The sequence below is a fragment of the Cupressus sempervirens genome, chromosome 1, assembly GCF_028749045.1.
Source record: "Cupressus sempervirens isolate cs-2001-9-10 chromosome 1, ASM2874904v1, whole genome shotgun sequence".
Lineage (NCBI taxonomy): Eukaryota > Viridiplantae > Streptophyta > Pinopsida > Cupressales > Cupressaceae > Cupressus > Cupressus sempervirens.
In genome coordinates this window covers 532,284,169-532,306,149 of record NC_143118.1, presented here as the reverse complement: position 1 = coordinate 532,306,149, position 21,981 = coordinate 532,284,169, and positions in this window count along the sequence as shown.

The following is a 21,981-nucleotide window of genomic DNA, read 5'->3' as shown; positions in this document are numbered from 1 at the left end:
TCAAGTTTTGTTAAAAGTCATTTTGGGCATTCAAATTTTGTTGGAACCTGGTAATCTTACCACAGGTAGGAAATTTTTCTTGGTTAGCCTTAAAAAAGAGAATTTTGATAGGAGAAAAGTTATATAAATTGAATATTGTTCATAATATGAAATGTTGTTATGCATTGAGGTAGAGGAGAATGTTGATCATCTCTTTGTTCAGTGTAAATTGGCATATCAATGTTGGATCTTCGTTCTTCACAAATTAAATTTTAGTATGCCCCTTCCAAACACCTTATGGGATATGTTCCAAGATTGGCCAAGTCAATGTAGCCATTCTTATTATTCATGTATTTGGAAGTGTATCCTAGCAATTTTTATTTGGGCAATTTGGTGGGAGAGGAATAAAAGGATTTTTTGAAATCAACCTTTGACATTAGAAAATGTGTTTTCAGCATTAGAAGTTGTAGTGGGGGAAGTTTTGGTAGCTTATGTCAAAAGAACTTCTGAACATCTTATCGTTATAGGTTGGGATATTGCTCTGGCTAATAGGTGGACTTCTTTACCTTCTCCATCTTATCAATTCATTACATCTGGTGGTACATGTGAGAAAGTTAGTAGAAAGACTGTGAAATGGATTCCCTCTGCTAGGGGAGATTGCAAGTTAACTTTTGATGGCTGCTCAAGAGGTAATCCTAGTGAATTGGGAGTTGGAGTGTGTCTAAGAGATCATAAAGGGCAGGTGTTAGGTATGTTGGCCCAAAAATTTTTGGTTGATATAAACAAAAAAGTTGAAGCCATGGCACTCCTACTTGGTTTAGAACTGGCACTTCAGTTGAACATAGTTAATATTCACATTGAAGGGGATTCTTTAGTGATTATCAATTCACGTGTAAAGAAAAAATTAGAGAACTGGAAGTTTGGTTATATACTAGAAAAAGCTTGGGCAATGATTGATAAATTTAAAGTGGTGTCCTTCTCGTATACCCTCAGGGAGGGAAACCAGGTTGTAGATTCTTTATCCAATATTGGTTGTGACTTGAAGACTAATGAGGCAAGTATTGCAGAGTTTATACCTGCCAATTTTTCCACTTTATTTACTTTAATTCAGCAAGAGAAAACCTTTTAGTGATGGTTGCATAAATAGAATAAGTTTGGGTTTAATATTGTCCGAGTTATTCTTGGCATAATGTTTATCGAGTATAGTATTGACTATGTTACTCTTGGCTTAGTGTTTATAGAGTTCAGTATTGACAGAGACTTTGGGTTCTATTGGCAGAGAGTTCAGGTTCATCTTTGATTAAGAGTTTAGTATTGACCAAGTTACTCTTGGCTTAGTGTTTACTGAGTTCAATATTGACAAAAAGTTTAGGTTCATCATTGACCAAGTCCCCCTTGGCTTAATGCTTACCAAGCAAGCCCAAGTTTAGTATTGACGGAGTTACTCGAGGCTTACTGAGTTATTCAGTTTACTGAGTAAGCTGAAGTTTAATATTACCTAAATTACTTAAGGCTTACCAAGTTTATTCAGTCTAATGATTACCAAGTTCCCCTAGGTGGGGTGTTCACTATCTTCCATCCAAGTTTTTTCCAAGTTAACAAGGAAGAGATTCATGCCAAGCTATTTTATCATAGTTCTTACCGAGTGTTCATGGGTACACTGACTAAGCTATCTAATCCTACTAAATGTTTTGGGTCCACGCTTGTGTAGGTCTTAATGAGGAAATGTAATGGTATGGAGCTGATTTGATGATCAAGGATGTTTTCATGTGTGAGGTTAGGGTGAAGTCATACTAAATCTTTTTGTATTGCTTAGTATCATTTTTTGCTACCGTCACTTGAGTACATCATGTGGTTTATATTTGGCAAGATCAAATCTACACTTAAGTGAAAAGTGTGTCTCAAATTGATCAAGGATGACTTTAATAGATGGTAATAAGGTTTTTATCATTCTAGTACATATGGATGTAGAATATTCATGCCTTCTCAATTTTGGGTTGTCATTCTTGTACTTTTCTCTACATAGTTACAATTAGGCTTTGATGTAATGGAACCTTATTTATCATTCACATGGGAGTAGATGTATCATATAGTTTCCTTCTTCCCTATTGTCTGTTCTTGCCTTTTTAGTTTCTAGGATGTACTTCCCTTTGGATGCTTGTGTGAAATGTGAATCTTGTCATCGGTATCATAGTAGCATCCTACCCAAAAATTACAAAAAATTTCTTCAACCGATGGTAGACAAAGATGCACTCTCTCATCCCTTGGATGATGAGGTGTTGGATATATTGTTGATTCTACTTTCTTCCTCCAATTTTCATGTGATTCGTAATGTTATTGGGGAGCACTTCTTCTCTACAACATCTAGACATGTTCTATACCCTTCAAATTTGGTCTCCATATTCCTATCTAATGCTATGGATCTTCTTCAGTCAACTTCAAGATTGGAAATCATTTCTTACAAGGTGGTTAGACTAGAGTTTTGGGCTCAAAATAAACTAAAGTGGGCTATGTAGAGTTATTACTTGTGGTCCAGTAATGCCTTGGTGGGAGGACTATTTTCAAGGACCATGCTCATGCAAAAATATGAGGTTTTGGTGACTTTTGTGGCATTACAGAAGGCATGTGAAAAGCACAACTCACAACTCTTGACCAAGAGTTTGCGAGCTATGGCAAAAACTCTAGGTTTTTAGATGACTAAGGGTGTGAAGCAAATTGGATTTACGTTGCTTAACATCTTGGGTCTACCAATTTCTAATGCACATGCAGTTTCTCATAAGAAGATAGCTCTGGCTCCTTTAATTCAATCAAATCATGAACCTAGTGTTTGCTTGGTTCCTACTCTAAGTGCTCTTGGCTCAGGACACCTTGTCCCAAAACCCCACTAGGATCATTCCAAACCAACAGCCTGGGGTGATTTTTTTGATGTTTCTGTTGAAGGCTCAAGCTCGAGATGGGAGGTGGCTCCACTATCATGTTCAAATTTTGGATGGGCTCACTCAGTACAACCTAGTTTTGTGTCCACTTCTGTAGAGGGTGCCCAGGACATGGAAGAAAAAAAGTTTATTGGCATTCTTCTATTTTCTACTCTTTTCTCCTAAAACTCTAGGCATGTTTTGTAAAATTTTTGAAAACTTTGGTTATTTTGAGTCCCTTATGCCTACTATTTTGATATGCTTGAAAATGAAAAAGTTGATAAAGTGTGAATTTTGGAAAATTTATGTTTTTTTCCATCAATAAATGTTTGTCAATGTCGATACTTGTATTTTGTATGCAATGTGATGATGTTGGGTTTTCTTTCTAATTCTTTCCTAGTTGAGCTCTTGAACTAGTTTTAAATTATATATATATATATATATATATATATAAAGTGGCTCATCCACTCTTGCCAAAAAAAAAAATTTACTTTCAAATAGGTTACTTTTTTATGCTTCTTAGAAGTTTCACTTTGTTTGATATTTTGCCACTCCCTGGCTTGCTTCCATCAAGTAATTAACTTTATTTATGCCATCTACTACCATGATATTTCATAGACTGGTATATAGAAACTCTATTTACTATAATATAGATATTGTTGACAATGTCACCTGTCATTTGAAGCATAGAAAGAATATCATTTTTTAAATGTATCATTTTGATAATTGCATTTCATTTATGGGGTGACTTCTTAATTTTTAGTTTGAATAATGTGCAAACAATGACCATTTATTTTCTAGGACGTCTTATAGCTTGATTGTGGTAAACACTTAAATGATTGTATACTGTGTGTTGGTTGCATTTCTATATAGGTTTTTGTTTAAATGATTGTGCACAACATGCTCATTTATTTGTTGGGAAAGCAATATACATGATTTGTGCTAGGAGAAGATTTTATCAAATCAAATCTAAGATTTGCATTGTCAACGCATGTCTTACTGCAATCTCTTTATATCTATTCTAAGATATTCATGTGGAATTTTTATCCAAGTAGTCTAAAATTGTTGGACTTTTTGCATTTCTAATTTATAATGTGAATTGGAAGGAGAGTTGCGCTTTTTATAAACTACACATATTTATGGATTGGTTATCTAGGATACATAAATTTGGTGTTTATGTCCTTGGTGTATTAAATCCATCATTGATATTTTGTTGATTATTGGATAGCTTAGAGGCTTGTTAAGAGAGATAAGACCCCATATGTTGGTTGATCCTGACCTTGAGAACAATTATGTTGAGGAAAAGCTAGAAAAACTTATTCAAGTCACACTACTTTGCACACAAGGGTCACCAATGGATAAACCAAAGATGTCTAAAGTGGTACACACATTGGAAAGAGATGGCTTAGTAGAGAGATGGGAAGAGTGGAAAAATGTGGAAGTTGTGCATAGCCAAGAAGTAGATCTTGTTCCTCATAAAAACTTGGAATGGATTATAGACTCTATAGATAATCTTCATGCAATTGAATTTTCTAGTCCAAGATGATAGAGTTGGTTGTTTGTTCAATATTTACAAAGCCATATTTTTATTGTCTTATTATAATGTCAATATGTATCAAGGTCAAATCTTTGTATCATTTAAAAAATTCAGCTGATGTTTTAATGTTCTAGTGTAGAGAATATTCATTAAAGTCTTTAGATGGCTATTTTGAGTTTTGTCACATGAGAATTACTGACAAACAATAGTGAAGTCTAAATGCTAGAAGAATTTTTATGGTGCACACCATCCATCCAAAAGTTTGGTCTCTATATTACGAATAGCTTTCTTTAGGTAACAAAGGTTCATTTATACTATTGAATATTTCCTATTTAATTGGCTAATATGTATTTAGAGACTCTATCCAATTGACATTTTTAATTGTGTTTGGTGCCAAAATAAGTATACTCGCATAAGAGAATGAAAGACACAACGGTGAATAATGTGGGTGATGTCTCAAATGCAACTTGAGAATAATAAAATCTAGTATGTAAGACACAAGGATGCCTATGTTTCTAAAAGATTAATTTGAAAAATTAACTTTTGGTGATTATAATACAAACTATGATCACTTCAACTTCCCATCTTTTCTAGTTAGAGAATGAAAGACACAATAGTGAACAACATGGGTGTTGTCTCAAATGAAACTTGAGAATAATAAAATCTAGTATGTAAGACAGAAGGATATCTATGTTTCTAAGAGATTTATTTGATGACCCCCTCTACATACTTCTACTCACTATCTCAAAACATTGAATTGTTTCCTAGCAATTACTCCAACTAGGAGAGGAAGAGGGAGGAAAAGCCCAACAAACTTATTTTAGTCACTCATAAATTAAGGTGCCTTTCACTTTCTCTCTCTCTCTCTCTCTCTCTCTCTCTCTTTCTCTTTCTCATTTCCTCACTTCACTTCACTCTCTTAGCATGGATTTTTTTCACATCATGCACCTATTTCCATTACCTCCATGTCTCTATATTTGGTTCCATATGATAGCTAAGATAATTAGGATAAAATTTGATTTTCTTGTAGATATTTGAGTGGGTACACCAAAAGTTTCATAATGGGTAGGGCCTTGAGGACTCCTACAAAGGTAAGTTATAAAGACAATTCATTAGTCTATTATATACTTACTTTTGTATGTATTTCTTTATCAATTTTTCAGATCATATTATGTGAAGAAAAAATCTATATATTTTTTTATTCTCTTATATTGTTATTACATTTCTCTTATTTATAAATTATGAATTTATTCTTATATTGCTATCAGGATTCAATTGTGTGGTTTTTGAGTTGAAATCAGTTGACCCATGTTTCACGAGTAGTGGTTCACACAAAACCATCTCTCATGAGAATAAATGGAACACTTGCACTTATTGGATCTAGGTGATGCTCATAGAGCTAAAGCACCCAAACATGACCCATCTTTAATGAGCAGTGCTTTTACTAATTGACTTTGTGAAACCTACTAGTGATTCAACTTTGTAGTGAGTCAAACTCATTGACTCATGTTTCATGAGTAGTGGCTCACATAAACCCAGCTCTCATGAGGATAAATGAAACACTTAGCAATTGTTGGATCTAGGTGATGATCATAGAGGTAAAGCACTAGGTTTTGACCCATCTTTCATGAGTAGTAATTTTACTAATTACTTTGTGAAAGCTACAAGAGTAAGTTTTGTAGGCACTTGTACTCACCTTTCGTGCCTATATCAATGATACCCTAGAGATCCAAGTCACAAAAATCCAATTCCACTCCCTCTACTAGTATGAGACATCACTAGAGACAACAAAATCATTGACACCCTCCTACTACCACTACCACCTCTATGGGTTACCCCTCTATTATGAGGTTATTCTTTATTTCTTTGATTTCTTAGCTATGTTTGGCATGGTGGGGTTACCATCTTGGTCCTTCCACAATTAGCGAGGATGAGATGGAAACTCATCCTCATAGTGCAAGCCAATCAAAATATGAACTTGGGCATGAGGATAAGCCCAATGAGGGGGGTGAGCATGGGTCAAACCAAGAGCATGAAGGAATTCAAACTCTAGACTATGAAGCAATTCCTTTCCATTGTAGGGTCTACTCTAGGACTAGAGATTTTTTTGTGCATTGTCTTGCAAAATTGAGGAAATCAAAGAAAATACCTTCTTGGCAATCTGGGGTTTTTGTTCTCTGATACATTCTAATATTAACATTAATGGTTGGGACCTATTGATTCATGAATCTATCTAGATTTACCCTACATCTGAATCTTTTTCTCATATGCCTCTATGGGTTAGGCTCTTGAATCTTCCCCTTCACCTGTTGGCTTGATTAAATTCTGGAAGCTGTGGGATATGCCATCCATGACTTCCAAATGGTGTGATTCTAAATCATTTGATATTTTTCATACCACTGACACTCACATCCTCATGGTGGTTGATTCTTTGAAGGGCCTCCCTAAGAAGATCAAACTTGATGCCCCTAATGGTTCATGGATTCAAGCTCTACTCTTAAGGATTCATCTGTGGTAGTTGATGGTGCCAATAGGTCTTCTCTCTCTAACTAGGCTTTTGGTATCTTGTTGGGTATGGTTCTCATGATAGCCCCTACCTCTATGGGTCAGGTTCCTACCCTATAGAGAATTACCATCCAACAATAACTTCTTTTGGATTCACTCACTAATGCAACTCATACATATTACGATAGTAATCAATATCCACTACAACTCACTGTATTGTTTTAATAACTAATCAGATTGGACAAAATTTTGACCAACTCTTGAAGGTTTTCCACCAAAAATTGGTCAAATTTTTGACCAAATCTTTGGTTATGACCATGGGCATAGAACAAAATTGATCAATATTTTGACCAATGCTTGGAGGATTTCTACCATGAATTGGTTGAAATTTTGACCAAACCTTTGGTCATGACCATGGCATCTTGGTCATGGGATAGCCCAAAATTGGTCAAAATTTCAACCAATGCTTGGAGGTTTTCCACCTAGAATTGGTCAAAATTTTGACCAACTCTTTGGTCATGACATTGGCATCGTGGTCATGGGATAGACCAGAATTGGTCAAAATTTCAACCAATCCTTGAAAGATTTCCACCAAGATTTAGTCAAAATTTTGACCAATAATGACTAATTAGACTCTTCTAAAATGCACTCTTTTCAACCAAATATTTGGTCAAAATTTCGACCAATTTGAGGTTTGGTCAAAATTTTGACAACAAAAATTGTGACACACTACTTGGTTGCAACTTCAACCAACATGAGTCAAATTTTTTGACCAAATTTTGACAAAATTTGTGTCAAAATTTACTAGTGCCACCATTCTTATCAATCATCAAACATGGAATAAATATTATCTAACTACCCCTAACCACCTCCTATAATCCCATAATTACCATCAACCTTCTCTTCATATGAAGACAACTATAAAATGCATCAACTTTCATATTTTAGGTCTCGCTTGCCTTGGTTTATTCTCAATTGCATTATCAATATTTCTTCAGAAATTTATATCATTATTTTTTATCAATATTTTATTTATATTCACTCAAGTGCAATTGGATTTTTATTTAATATCTATTTCTTAAATTCTTCCTTTCTTCATCACTTCATTTGCAGTGAGATTTTATTGATAGGAGGGCAATGGAGTATTTTTTTAATGTATTTGGTTTGTTTGAGATTGAGATCATTTTTATTTTTAATTTAAGAAATGTATTGTTGGATTTTAGAACCAATCTGAATTTAATAATTAAGAAAATCTATTTCCTTCATCTACATTGGCACGCCTGGTGGGACAAACTTTGTTTTACATATTTGTTTGCATACTTTTGATTAACACATCATTTTTTTTATTAGTAATTTGCATTGATTAATATTAATATATTATTTTCCAAATGCATATTTGACATGCTATTTTGGTAAAATGTCTTGAATAATTTTTTTTGATTATATTGTGCATAAATTTTGTAGTGTTGTGATAGGATACGTTTTATATTTTGACTCAACATTTGCCTTGTGGAAACCAAATACATTATACAAAATGGTATCCATTCTTGTTTGTTGAAGGCCATAAAATTAAATTGCACATGTTCCAAACCCTTTTATTCAGATTGTAAAAGTGATGATTGTCATTTTTCTTATCATAGATCATTTTTTGCATTGAACTTGCTTGTTGTGTCTTCCCTGCATTTGAAGAAGGGTTTAAAATTAATCTTATACATTTAAATTTGAGCTTAATATGAACTTAAGTATCTTTTAGTACTCAAGGTTTTTCTTATTTATGTTCTTTCTTACATCCCTTCTAAGGAGCTTGAGAGGATTACAAATAAGGGAACCTTTCTTTTTCTTTTTAGGAGGCCTTCCTAGAGAAGTGACTACTCTAGGGAACAACCTCAACTCTCCTTTTTTGACTAATTATAAACAATGGAGCTTGAATCCAAATATATGCCTCTTGAAAGTATAATATTATTAATCTAGGACAAGACCTAAAGAACCTTATACATTTAATAAATAAAGGTGGATATTGGGTTACCATTTCCTAATGGTTGTTTGGCAGTATTCTCTTTCATCTACATACTTGGGTCTCATGTACTTTCTATAGATAGAGGAAATCCCCTAATTTAACTTGTGAATCCTATTTGAACCTTATTGGTCATCATTTTTTGTGTATACAAGGATCAATACCCACACTTGAGTAGGCTTGTTAATGTGTCTTTTGTGCTTGAATGTTTAGATCACCCTTCCTATTTGAAACCAAAAAGGGGATACACGCTACAAATAAGGACCCTTAAGACTTTTTCTTCTTTTTCTTTTCTTTCTTTTTTTGTTCTACAATTACTGTAAAATAAATCTAGAAAATCAAAAATTCAACAAATATAAAGTTAATCACTCAATTCTATAGCCTAAACAAGAGAAAAAATAGTTCTCTTTGGCTTAACAAATCCAAGACCTCAAGATAATTCCAAGAAGAGAAACCAATGAGTTACCATGATAAAAAATTCAACATATAAAAATTGAAAAACTCCAAAGGATGTTTTACTGACTATAAAAAGTGGAACAACAAATATTGGAAGATAAAAAGATAAACTCCAAGAAAGGCCCCATAGATTCTTCACCAATATGACAAGATACTTATTCTATGAACACATGTTAACTTAATATCCTAGGGATAGGAAATTCAAACCTTTGGGACAACCCATGGAGTCAACTTTAATATAAATTCTTGACAACAATATTATTCCATTCCCTAAACAAACAACATGTGGATATTTTTTGTTGATTAACTATTGTTCTTACCATAGACACAAAAAGCATACTACTTTAAATTGTATGGAATTGAAAAATAAGATCCAACATCTCATTTATGATGGTACAATAAAATTTGAAGATGCTAATAACACATCTAGGGGAGAAGAAGAATATATTGCTTTTGAGTTTGATTAAGATCATGGAACCAAGTCTAGAAATGGCCCACATATAGCTTTTATCTCTCCCATGATTCCTTCATTTCCTAAATCTTTCCAACAACAAGTCAAACTATCTCCATCACCCAATGAGTCTAATTATGATATCTTTCAAGTTGATCATGTTGATACTCAAGGGATATCTCTAGAAAAATGCATGTTAATCCCAATCTAGATGAAAATAGTCCCCATAAATGTAATGTCCTAGAACCTAACCACCATGTGCTTCAAATCTAATCAAACCCATTCTATAAATTTATATTCAAAATGACCACTTGACTTGGCTAAACATTGACTCCATTCAATATTCTACCATGCATATCCAAACTCATACCTTATTCTTAGAGGTTTTTCTATGTTAATAGGATAGTCCAACAATAAAGGATAAAGTCCCAACATAGATTAAGATCAAGGTACCAAAGCACTTCAAATTTCTCCTAATTTTGTATCCCAAGAAATTATGATGATCCTCTTATACCATTTTCACTTCTTCCAAGATGATTCCCCTCCATCTCAAGAGCTTCATATCCTTCCAAGTCATATTTCTAATTTAGCTACTAAGAAAGATCATGCTATCCCTTACAATATTTCTAACAAATCTATTGAAAATTAATATACAAGAACCAAGCTTACCTCATATAATAGTCATTTACCATGTTAATATTAAAGTATCTTATCATCATCATGCCACAATCATTCATGTCTACCTCAAGAACTAATACAAGGTAGGATGATACCTAGGGCTACGGGTTCACCCAATTACCATGAAACCTTGCTAAGATAACACCATAGAAACAAAATAACCAAGAGAAAACACTAGAAAGAGATAAAAAAAATATCTATATTAATTTAGCAATTTACATCATACATGTTAGGTTGTAAGGCCTTCCTGTTTGCGGCTAATTATAAATATTGAATTACAAAAAAATCTTCATATATCATGCATGATCCTCTAAGATTAGTACACCAAAATCCCTCTTGCTGATACCAAAGACTTGAATCCCTATTTATACTTGCTAAAATGGCTTATAGAAGATAATATATCTCTATTGGAAAAAGAATCAACCCAAAATAGGTCCACATGCTTCCCAATTATAAATCCCATATATCAAATCCATATAAAAAATTAAATACACAAGTCCACTCTCAAACAAGAACCAAACAGACAACTCAATGAGAAAAGAATAAAGTGTCACCAAAGAAAATCAAACAAGCCATCAAACACACTCAACAAATGAATCAAAGGACTACTCGACGAACATGTTCACTGAGCCAAGAAAAGCCAACTCGGTAAAAGAAGACAAAACAGATCCATCAAGCCAACTGCCACAATAGCTACTGACTAGGTTCAAGGAAGTAACTAAGCACATCCATTCTAAATCAAGAAGGATAATAAAACAACCTAGGATGCTCCTACATCAGACACCTAGGGTAGAAATAAATGATTCTCCAAATCATGAAGAAATCATAACCCTAGTTGAACCCAACTCATAGTAAGTATGAAGATTATTTCATTCAATAAGGTATGTTATTCAAAGGAATTTATTTATTTATACTAAGGGGATATATGAGAACTAATTTGATATAGGAAAAATATAACAATGACTTGGCTAGACATTTGGGTATTAATAAGACATTTAGTTTTCTTAAAGAAAAGCATTATTGGCCTTAGTTGGATAAGGATGTTTATAATTTTGTAAGAAGTTATGGAGTGAAAAGTTGAAAAAATAATAAGTTATAATACTAGATTGTATACAACTATTTGAGTTCTTGAGAAACCTTGGAGTGATATCAACATGGATTTTTTTCTTGGCTTACTGAGGACATTAAGAGGGAATTATTCTATATTTGTTTTAATGGATAGGTTTTCTAAGATGACACATTTCATACCATATAAGAAAACATCACATGTTATGTACATTGCAAATATTTTCTTTTAAGGAGGTTTTCAGATTACATGGATTATAAAGGAGCATCATCTCTGATCAAGACAATAAGTTTATTGGTTATTTATGAAAGACTTTGTGGAAGAAATTGAATATTGAGTTGAAGTTTAGCTCTAAATTTCATCCATAGATTGATGGGAAAGCATAATTTGATAAGTAGGAGATAATTTCCACAACAAGCCAAATTGTGATATTACTATCAGGATTTAACTATGTGATTTTTGAGTCAAACTCAATGACCCATGTTTCATGAGTAGTGATTCAACATGAATCCATCTCTCATGAGAATAAATGAAACACTTAGCACTCATTGGATCTAGGTGATGCTCACAGGGGTGAAGCACCAAGACTTCTTGGGAGGTCATCCATCCCAGTACTACTCCAGCCTGAGCGTGCTTAACCATGGAGGAAAACTCAATAGTTAAGCGCACTCAGGCTAGAGTATACTGGGATGGGTGAACTCCTGGGAAGTCCTGGTGCTTCACCCCTGTGAGCATCACCTAGATCTAATGAGTGCTAAGTGTTTCATTTATTCTCATGAGAGATGGATTCATGTTGAATCACTACTCATGAAACATGGGTCATTGAGTTTGACTCAAAAATCACATAGTTAAATCCTGATAGTAATATCACAATTTGGCTTGTTGTGGAAATTATCTCCTACTTATCAAATTATGCTTTCCCATCAATCTATGGATGAAATTTAGAGCTAAACTTCAACTCAATATTCAATTTCTTCCACAAAGTCTTTCATAAATAACCAATAAACTTATTGTCTTGATCAGAGATGATGCTCCTTTATAATCCATGTAATCTAAAACCCTCCTTAAAAGAAAATATTTGCAATGTACATAACATGTGATGTTTTCTTATATGGTATAAAATGTGTCATCTTAGAAAACCTATCCATTAAAACAAATATAGAATAATTCCCTCTTGATGTCCTCAGTAAGCCAAGAAAAAAATCCATGTTGATATCACTCCAAGGTTTCTCAAGAACTCAAATAGTTGTATACAATCTAGTATTATAACTTATTATTTTTTCAAATTTTCACTCCATAAATTCTTACAAAATTATAAACATCCTTATCCAACTAAGGCCAATAATGCTTTTCTTTAAGAAAACTAAATTTCTTATCAATACCCAAATGTCTAGCCAAGTCATTGTTATATTTTTCCTATATCAAATTAGTTCTCATATATCCCCTTAGTATACATAAATAAATTCCTTTGAATAACATACCTTATTGAATGAAATAATCTTCATACTTACTCAACTAATCTGAAAATAGCATTCTACATGTTCTCCATGGCTCAAAAAAATTAGGATCGATTTCATAAAAAAAAATCATCTCATCAAAATCAAGAATTCAATATTCATCTTAGTCAACAAAGATCTCCTTCTACTCAGTGCATTTTTAAATTGGTTAGTGAATCTACTTTTATGCTTGATCACAAATGTGAGATTATGCAAATACACAACCCACTTATTACACCTCTAATTCAATTTATCAACACAAACTCCTAAGTACCAAATATTGTCTTCACATATTCTAATACTAAACAAAATCATAGAATTATTGATAATGCATGGAATACTTCCTCTAAGAATCATTCAACTTGTCACTAAATAAACCAACAAATTTACCTTCTTAACTCAATATAGTTCCAATTGTACTACCTCTTGCATCACAATCCACTTGAAATACCTTATTGAAATCAAGAAAAATTAACATAGGTAATTCAACAACCTTTTGTTTCAAAGTCTCAAAAATATTATCACCTCCATGTGTCCACTTGAATTCCTTTTGATCTCTTTGCATATTTTCAATAATATCATTACAAATTGAACTAAAATTTATGATAAAAGTGTTAGAAACAATAGTCCACCGAGATAATTGAGAGCGGGGGTGAATCAGTTATCCAAAAATTAAAAAATTCTTCTTTAAACAAACTTAAGCATTCAACCAAAGTAAACAATGACCATAATAAGATGCACATAGACAATTATACTAGATATGTTAACTAGGGAAACCCTTGATTAGAGGGAAAACCCCTGTGGGAATGATGCCCACGAGATGATGTACTAATATAAATATTCCCTGTTAGAGGATGGACCTTGTTAGTAGTCTATTATAAAATTTAGTACATATGAGTCCCTATTAGGAGAGTTTGAATCCCTGTTAGGAGATTCCAACCATGTTAGGAGTTATAGTACAATGTATGCAAGAAGAGCCCACTACACAAACATGTAATTTCAATTACAAGAAGAGCCCACTACTCAAACATGCAATTTACTGATATGTTCTTCTTTCCTTTTTTTTGTCAACCAAACCAATCACTATCATATGTTTTAGACTATGTCATGAACCTCATATCCAAATATCAAACCTCAGATCACACAATAGAACATCAACAATGAAATTTCTGTCACTTCTGCTCTACTTTGCTCAACTTCACATTTTGCTTACTCTACTACTTACAATCACTTCTAATCAATTCAATTCCATACATTATGATAAAGGAAAATGTCCTTCCTTTATACCAAGTCCATAAAAAAATTCCCTAAGTTGGTTGTTAGACCTTCTCAATTAATCATTATAGGACCACATTAAGAACACATTACACTTAGTGATAAAATAAATCTTTCACCTTGCAACTTGAATAACTTTCTGTATGTGCAATATTATGATGAGCATGCTTATCCATGTCATCACCAAAATGTCTTCTTCACATCTTCAACCTCAATTCTTAGAATAACAACTCTACTGAGAGACATAACAAGTTTACTAAAACATGCCTTTGTAAACTATATCTCAAAACAGTCATCACCAAAACTTACATAATTTCTTCCAAACTTAACATTTCTTCATTTCACTTTAATAATATATTTTACATACTCAGAAGTATCTCCCATAACCTCAGATAGTGAGAATACTCAACTAGTTGTTCATACCAACCTGATCTTTTTGTTTTTCTTCTGTCAGATACCACAGAAGATTGCTATGTTGACATCAATCACAAACTTAGTCATGAATGTAACATATCTATAATACTTCACCATAGGAATATCATTAAAATTCATTCTTCCAACAATCTCCCCCTTTAACATTGATGGCAACATAGATGAAAAAATCTAGTTCCAAGAATACCAACAAAAGACTATTAATTTTTCTTTTCAAATCCTCTTCATCAATCATTCTCCCTCATTGATATACCTCAATGTGCTTTTTGTCAAACTATCATTCCATGTTGTACTTCTTCCTCGTGATCTTCTCCCTCGTGATGTTTTTTATGATGTACTTCTCCCCCATTGAAATCAATGTCAAAGGTTTCAACAACCATCAAACTCTGCACCAACTAATTCTTACTAGATCAAGTGTCCAAAGAGACTATTCAAAACAACATACAACAAGAGTCCTAGATGACTCTGTCCATCATAGACACTCCCCCAAACAAGAAGCACCAGCATTCAATCCAAACAAACGATGGTGTTATGTTATACTAGACTGATGCATCCTTGCATCTTCTACACTAATGTAGGAGGGGGCATAACCCCTAGCATGCCTCACAAATACTCAAAAGCCTCTTTGCAAAGAGGCTTAGTGAATAAATCTGCAATCTACTCTTTAGTGCTCAAGTACTCCAATCTAATTTCCTTGTCTACAATTTTCTCTCTCAACATGTGATACTTGATAGAAATGAGTTTGGTCTTAGATTGCAATACTAGATTTTTAGACATATTTACTATGCGTGTGTTATCACGATGTATGACAATAGGTTCTCTAAATTTTTTCCTTATATCCTTTAGTATCTACTTCATCCAAACAACTTGATTATAATTAATGCTATTGAAACATATTCTTCTTTCATTATACTTTTTGATGTATAATATTGCTTCTTGCTTGGCCAAGAAACCAATCTTCCTCAAAGAAAGAAGGCTTCACCACTGGTGCTCTTTTAGTCATCCATACTGCCTACCCAGTCAACATTAGTATAAGCACTTAGAGTAAATTCATTAGATCTATCATACCATAATCCAAAATTTAGTGTTCCTTTCAAATATCTAAATATCCTTTTGACTATTGCATAATGTGCTTCTCTAGGATCATCTTGGAATCTTGCAATAATTCCAATTACATTTTCTATATTTGGCCTTTTGTGAGTTAGATATTGCAAACCTCTAATCATAGATCTATACTTCTTCTTCTCAGTAGTAGGAGTCTCATCCTTTGTAGATAACTTATGTCTAGTTACCATAGGTGTTCCAATGGTTTTACATGTTTCCAAACCAAACCTTTTTAGTAAATCCTTCAAATACTTAGTCTAAGAAATAAAGATTCTTTCTTTATTCTATATATTCTGTAATCCTAAAAAATATTTCATTTCTCCTATCATACTCATTTCAAATGCTTTCTTCATCTCTTCAGCAAATTTATCACTTTTATCATCATTTCCTCCAAATATGATATCATCAACAAATATTATCAGAATTATCAAAGCATCATCAATTCCTTCCCAATATAAATTACTATCTATCATACATTTGCTATATCCAAGATTTTTCAAATGTTTGTCCAACCTTGCATACTAGGTTATGGATGCTTGCTTCAAGCTATGCAATGCTTTCTTCAGTTTGCATACTATGTCCTTATCGTTTATCAAAGGACAACCTTCAAGTTTCTCTATGTACACTTCTTCAAGTTCTCCATTCAAAAATGTTGACTTTACATCCATCTGATACACTTTGAATTTCTTATATGCTGCATATACTAAGAATAATCTTGCTACTTCCATTCTAGCCACTGGAGCATAGGTCTAATCATAGTCTATTCCTTCTTGTTGTGAGTAACCTTTACATACCAATCTTTCCTTGTTCCTTACAACTTTACCTTATTCATTCATCTTGTTCCTGAATGCCCATTTAGTTCCTATCACATTCTTGTCTGCTAGTCTAGGGACCAATTCCCATGTCTCATTCTTTATTATCAGATCTAATTCCTCTTTCATAGCTTGTTTCCAATAGTCATCTTTACATACTTCATCTGCATTCTTAAGTTCAATATGAGATATCAAACATAGTTCTTCATTGACTCTACTTCTTGTCATCACACCTTTATCTTTTCTTCCAATGATCTGCTCAGATGGGTGATTCTTTATCATATTCTTTCCCAAAGTACGAGTTGCTATCTCAACTCTTAGCTCCACTGAAGGTTTTGAGCTTTGTTCCTACCTAGGCTCTCCTTCATTCTGCAAATCATTGTTAGACTCGAGAAATACTTCATCATTCCTTGGTTTAGTAACAAGATCATCATCTAAATTGTAATCAACTATTCTCTCTTGTATCCTAATATTTCTCATTAATTCTCACATTTTCACTTTAAATAATAATCTTAGTTCTCAAATTATAGCATTTATAAGCCTTGTTTTTCAATGAATAACCTAGAAACATACCTTCATCACTTCTAGCATTAAACTTACTAATATCATCATCTCTTTTGATATAACACTTACCACAAAAAATTCTGAAATACTTAACTGTAGGTGAGTGACCAAACCATAGTTCATAAGGGGTCTTGTTTACGTCTTTCTTGACTTGCACTTTGTTCATAGTGTAGACTATTGTATTCACAACTTCTCTACAAAATATCTTGGATACATCATTCTTAGCTAACATGGCTCTTATTTCTTCTATAAATGACATGTTCCTTCTCTCTGCAATGCCATTATGTTCAATAGTTCTCAGTTCAACTCTTTCTTCTATCTAGGATTAGATCTTAGTTCTTCAATCTAATTCCCATTTTGCAAATCATTTATAATGATAACTTCAACATTTTCATGGTTAGCCTTATCAACAATAGTAATAAAAGCTATATCTTTTACTAATTCCTTTTCCTTACTTAATTTAGGCTCATTATCTTTATCACAATCATTCAAGAATATTTCCATACTTGCTTTAAATTATTCATCTTCATCAAATATAAAACTCTTTCTAGTTTTTCTTACTCTCTTAGGACATGTAGATGCATAATGACCAAACTCATTATTTATCCAACAAGAAAAAAAATCCATACCTTCTTTTTCTCTTTTCATAACTAGATCAATACCTTTCTTGATCTCCATATCTTCTTCCGATAACTCACCAAGAGTTTCTATCTTCTATTTCAAAATTTCCACTATCTAACTTAGGACTATCTCCTCTTGCCATGATCTCCCAAAGTTGGGGGTGTGGGGGGATGTATTAGTTATCCAACAATTAAAACATTTATCTTCTTTAAATAAACTTAACCATTCAACTATAGTAAACATCAACCAAAATAAGATGCACATAGATAATTACACCAAATATGTTAACTAGGGAAAACCCTAGTAGGAATGATGCCCACAAGATGATGTACTAATATAAATACTCATTGTTAGAGAATGGGCCCTATTAGGAGTCTATTACAACATTTATTACATATGAGTCCCTATTAGGAGACTTTGAATCCTTGTTAGAGATTCCAACCTTGTTAGGAGTTATGCCCACCCTATTAGGAGTTGTAGTACAATGCATGCAAGTAAAGTCCACAACCCAAACATGCAATTTCAATTATAAGAAGAGCTCATTGCTCAAACATGAAATTTACTATTATGTTCTTCTTTCCTTATTTTTTTAGTCAAACCAATCACTGTCAAAACTTGTAGACCAGGTTACAAACCTTAGATCCAAATATCAAACTTCAAATCACACAATAGAACCTCGGCAATGAAGATTCCTTCAACTCCACTCTACACTGCTCAACTTTGCATTCCACTCACTCTATTTCTTACAATCACCTTTGATCAATTCAATTCCATCCATTATGATAAAGGAAAATGTTCTTCCTTTATACCAAGTCCATAAAAAAATTCCTTGAGTTAGTAGTTAGACCTTTGCAATTGATCATTATAGGACCACATTAAGAGCATGTTACACTTAGTGATAACATAAATCTTTCACCTTTCAACTTGAATAACTTTTTGTACATGAAATATTATAATGAGTGACCTTAGCCACTTCATCACCAACATGTCTTCTTCACATCCTTAACCTCAATTCTTAGAGTAACAACTTGGTTAAGAGATATAACAATTTTACTAGAACGTGCCTCTGTAAACTCTATCTCAGAACATACATCAACAAAACTTATATAACTTCTTCCAAACTTAACATTTTTTCATCCTGCATTAACAACATCTACTAGATACTCAAAATTATCTCTCATAACCTCAGATAGTGAGAATACTCAACTAGTTATTTGTACCAAATTGATCTTTCTATTGTTCTTCTATTAGATACCACAGAAGATTTCTATGTTGACATCAATGAAAAAATTAGTCATGAATATAACATATCATCACAGTAACATATCTACAATATTCCCCCATAGGAATATCATTAGAATTCATGCTTCCAACAAAAAGCTAGCCAAACCATGAAATGATCTTACTTTACCCACATTCTTAGGTATAGGCCACTGAAGAATGTCTTTAACTTTCTCAATATCCATCTTTAAAACATTAGTGAAAATAAAAATTTCCAAATACACAATCTCCTCTTTATGAATGAACACTTTTTATAATTAATCAACAACCTTTCATATTTCAATATCTCCAAAACTTTCCTAATGTTCAACAAATTTTCTTCTCTAGCCTTACTAAATATCATAATATCATTAAGGTATATAATTCAGAAATTATCCAAGAATTTACTCAAAACCTCATTCATCAACCTCATAAAAGTACTCAATGCATTAGTTAAACCAAACAACATAATCAACCACTCATAAAAACCTTCACTTGTCTTGAAAGAAGTTTTCCATTCATCCCCTTCTCTGATTCTAATCTAATGATACCTTCTTTTCAAAACAATCTTGGTAAAATATATCGCACCACTCATATATGCATAATATCATCTATTATTGGAATAGGAAACCTATACTTCATTGTTATCTTATTAAATTCTCTAGAATCAATACACATTCTCCATTCTCCATTATTTTTAGGTGCCAACACAAGAAATAGTGCACACAGAGTCAAACTCCCTCTCAAAAAATCTGTTTGATATAATTCATGCACTTAATTATTGAGTCCTTCATTCTTGGTTGATGTTAATGTATAAGGTTCTTTCTTTACCAAACTATCTAGATGAATTAGGTCCATATTATGAATTTTACTTCTTGATGCAGGAGCATCTTGGGATCACTTGCAATCCTACAAGTTTGAGAGGAATTTTGGTTAAGGGTTATGGAGCTTGGTGAATACTAGTGCTCGACGTGCACTGGGAGCTCGACATACACTGGGAGCTCGGCATACACTGGGAGCTCGACATGGTCTAGGAGCTTGGCATGTTCTTGGGAGCTTGACATGGTCTTGGGAGCTTGGCATGGTCTATGGTTTCTTGGCATGGTCTTGGGAGTTTGACATGGTCTATGGTTGCTCGGCATGGTCTAGGAGCTCAGCATTGTCTATGGCTATTCGGCATGGTCTGGGTGCTCGGCATGGTCCTTAGTTTCTCGAAATGTTCTATGGTTTCTTGTCATGGTCTTGGGACTCAGCTTGGTCTCCGGTCACTTGACATGGTCTTTGGTTACTCGGCATGGTCTGGGGGAGCTCGGCTTTTCTTAGGAATTTTGTTCCTATTGTAGGTCATGTATCTAATTTTCTAAAATGAATTAGAGGATGAAAATTTTAGAGATGTAAGAGGGCCTAGATTTCTAACTATGGTTAGAAGCCTGAGCTCTAATTCATCCAAAACTAGGACATATCATTATTTTACTAAGACATCAATTTTGGGAATTTAATTATTGTAGGAGGATGACTTTGGCATTTAATTTATGTATTTGTATTTAATTTGTGTGCTGGACCAACTTGTGGCTTAGATTGGTATAATTAGGGGTTGTGGGGAAGTCTTTAGGTAGGATGATTCAGCAAAGAGAAGTAAAGGAGCTTGGAAGAGTGAATTTTGAGAAGGGCTAGTAGCTAGGGTTTGGGAATCGATCTTGAGGGATCTTGTAGAACTTTTACTTGCTTTGTATTCGGCCATAACCGAGAAGGCCTTATAGCCGAGCACATTGCATGTAATCAGTTATATTTTATGAATATATTATTATGATTTGGTATTAGATCTTTCATTATTTCTCCTTATCCTTGTGTTGTTTCTTCTTGTTCTTGTGTTTCTGCTGCATGGTTGTATTGCACTGCATCAGGTGGTATCAAAGAAAAGGTTATTCGTGAGTGTGTGGACAGATCATCGAAGTTGAGGAAGTTTGCACTAGGACTTGGGTTGAAGACATAGATTTTGGTTGTGGATTTGTTGCTTAGGGTTTTCTAATAATTTGGAAGATGCCTCCAAAAAGATCAGACACTAAGGATATTGATGATGCTGTGGAAGAAAGGCTCTTAGAGAAGATTAAAGAAGATTTCAAATCTAAAATAGAGGAGGTTAGGGCAGAGTTCAGATCTTAGATAGCATTGATGAAGAGTGACATGATTGCTGAAATTGTGAGTGCTTTAGGTGGTGTACCTAGACATGTGGGTATTGAAGGCAGTTATGAGGAAGTTGCAGAGGACTTTGAAGTTGTTGGATCTAGTGGTGAGGACAGAATTGATCATGTGGAGAGACCTATTGGAACTAGGTTTGGTCAGTTTGCTAGACCTAGATCTCAGTTGAAGCTGAAGCATAAGATGGAGGTTTCTAATTTCTCAAGTGCTTTGAATCCTAAAGACTTGATTGATTGGATTGGTGAATTGGAAGACTACTTTGAGCTTGAGGATATTGAGGATCCACTCAGAGTGAGGTTGGCACAAACAAAGTTGAAGGGACATGTTCTTCTTTGGTGGAAGGAACTACAAAAACACAGAGAAGAGGAAGGTGAAATGAAGATCATTAAATGGAGGTTAATGATGACTAATTTGAAGGCTAAGTTCATTCCTTTTGATTATGAACTTGATTTGTTTAAAAGATTGCAGAATCTAAAACAGAAAGATATGTCTGTGAAGGATTATATAGAGGAGTTCTACAAGTTGACTATTTGTTCTAGTCATACAGAATTGTCAAAGGAGAAGGTAGCTCGATACATTAATGGTTTGAGATTCAATATTCAAGATGAGGTTGGTAT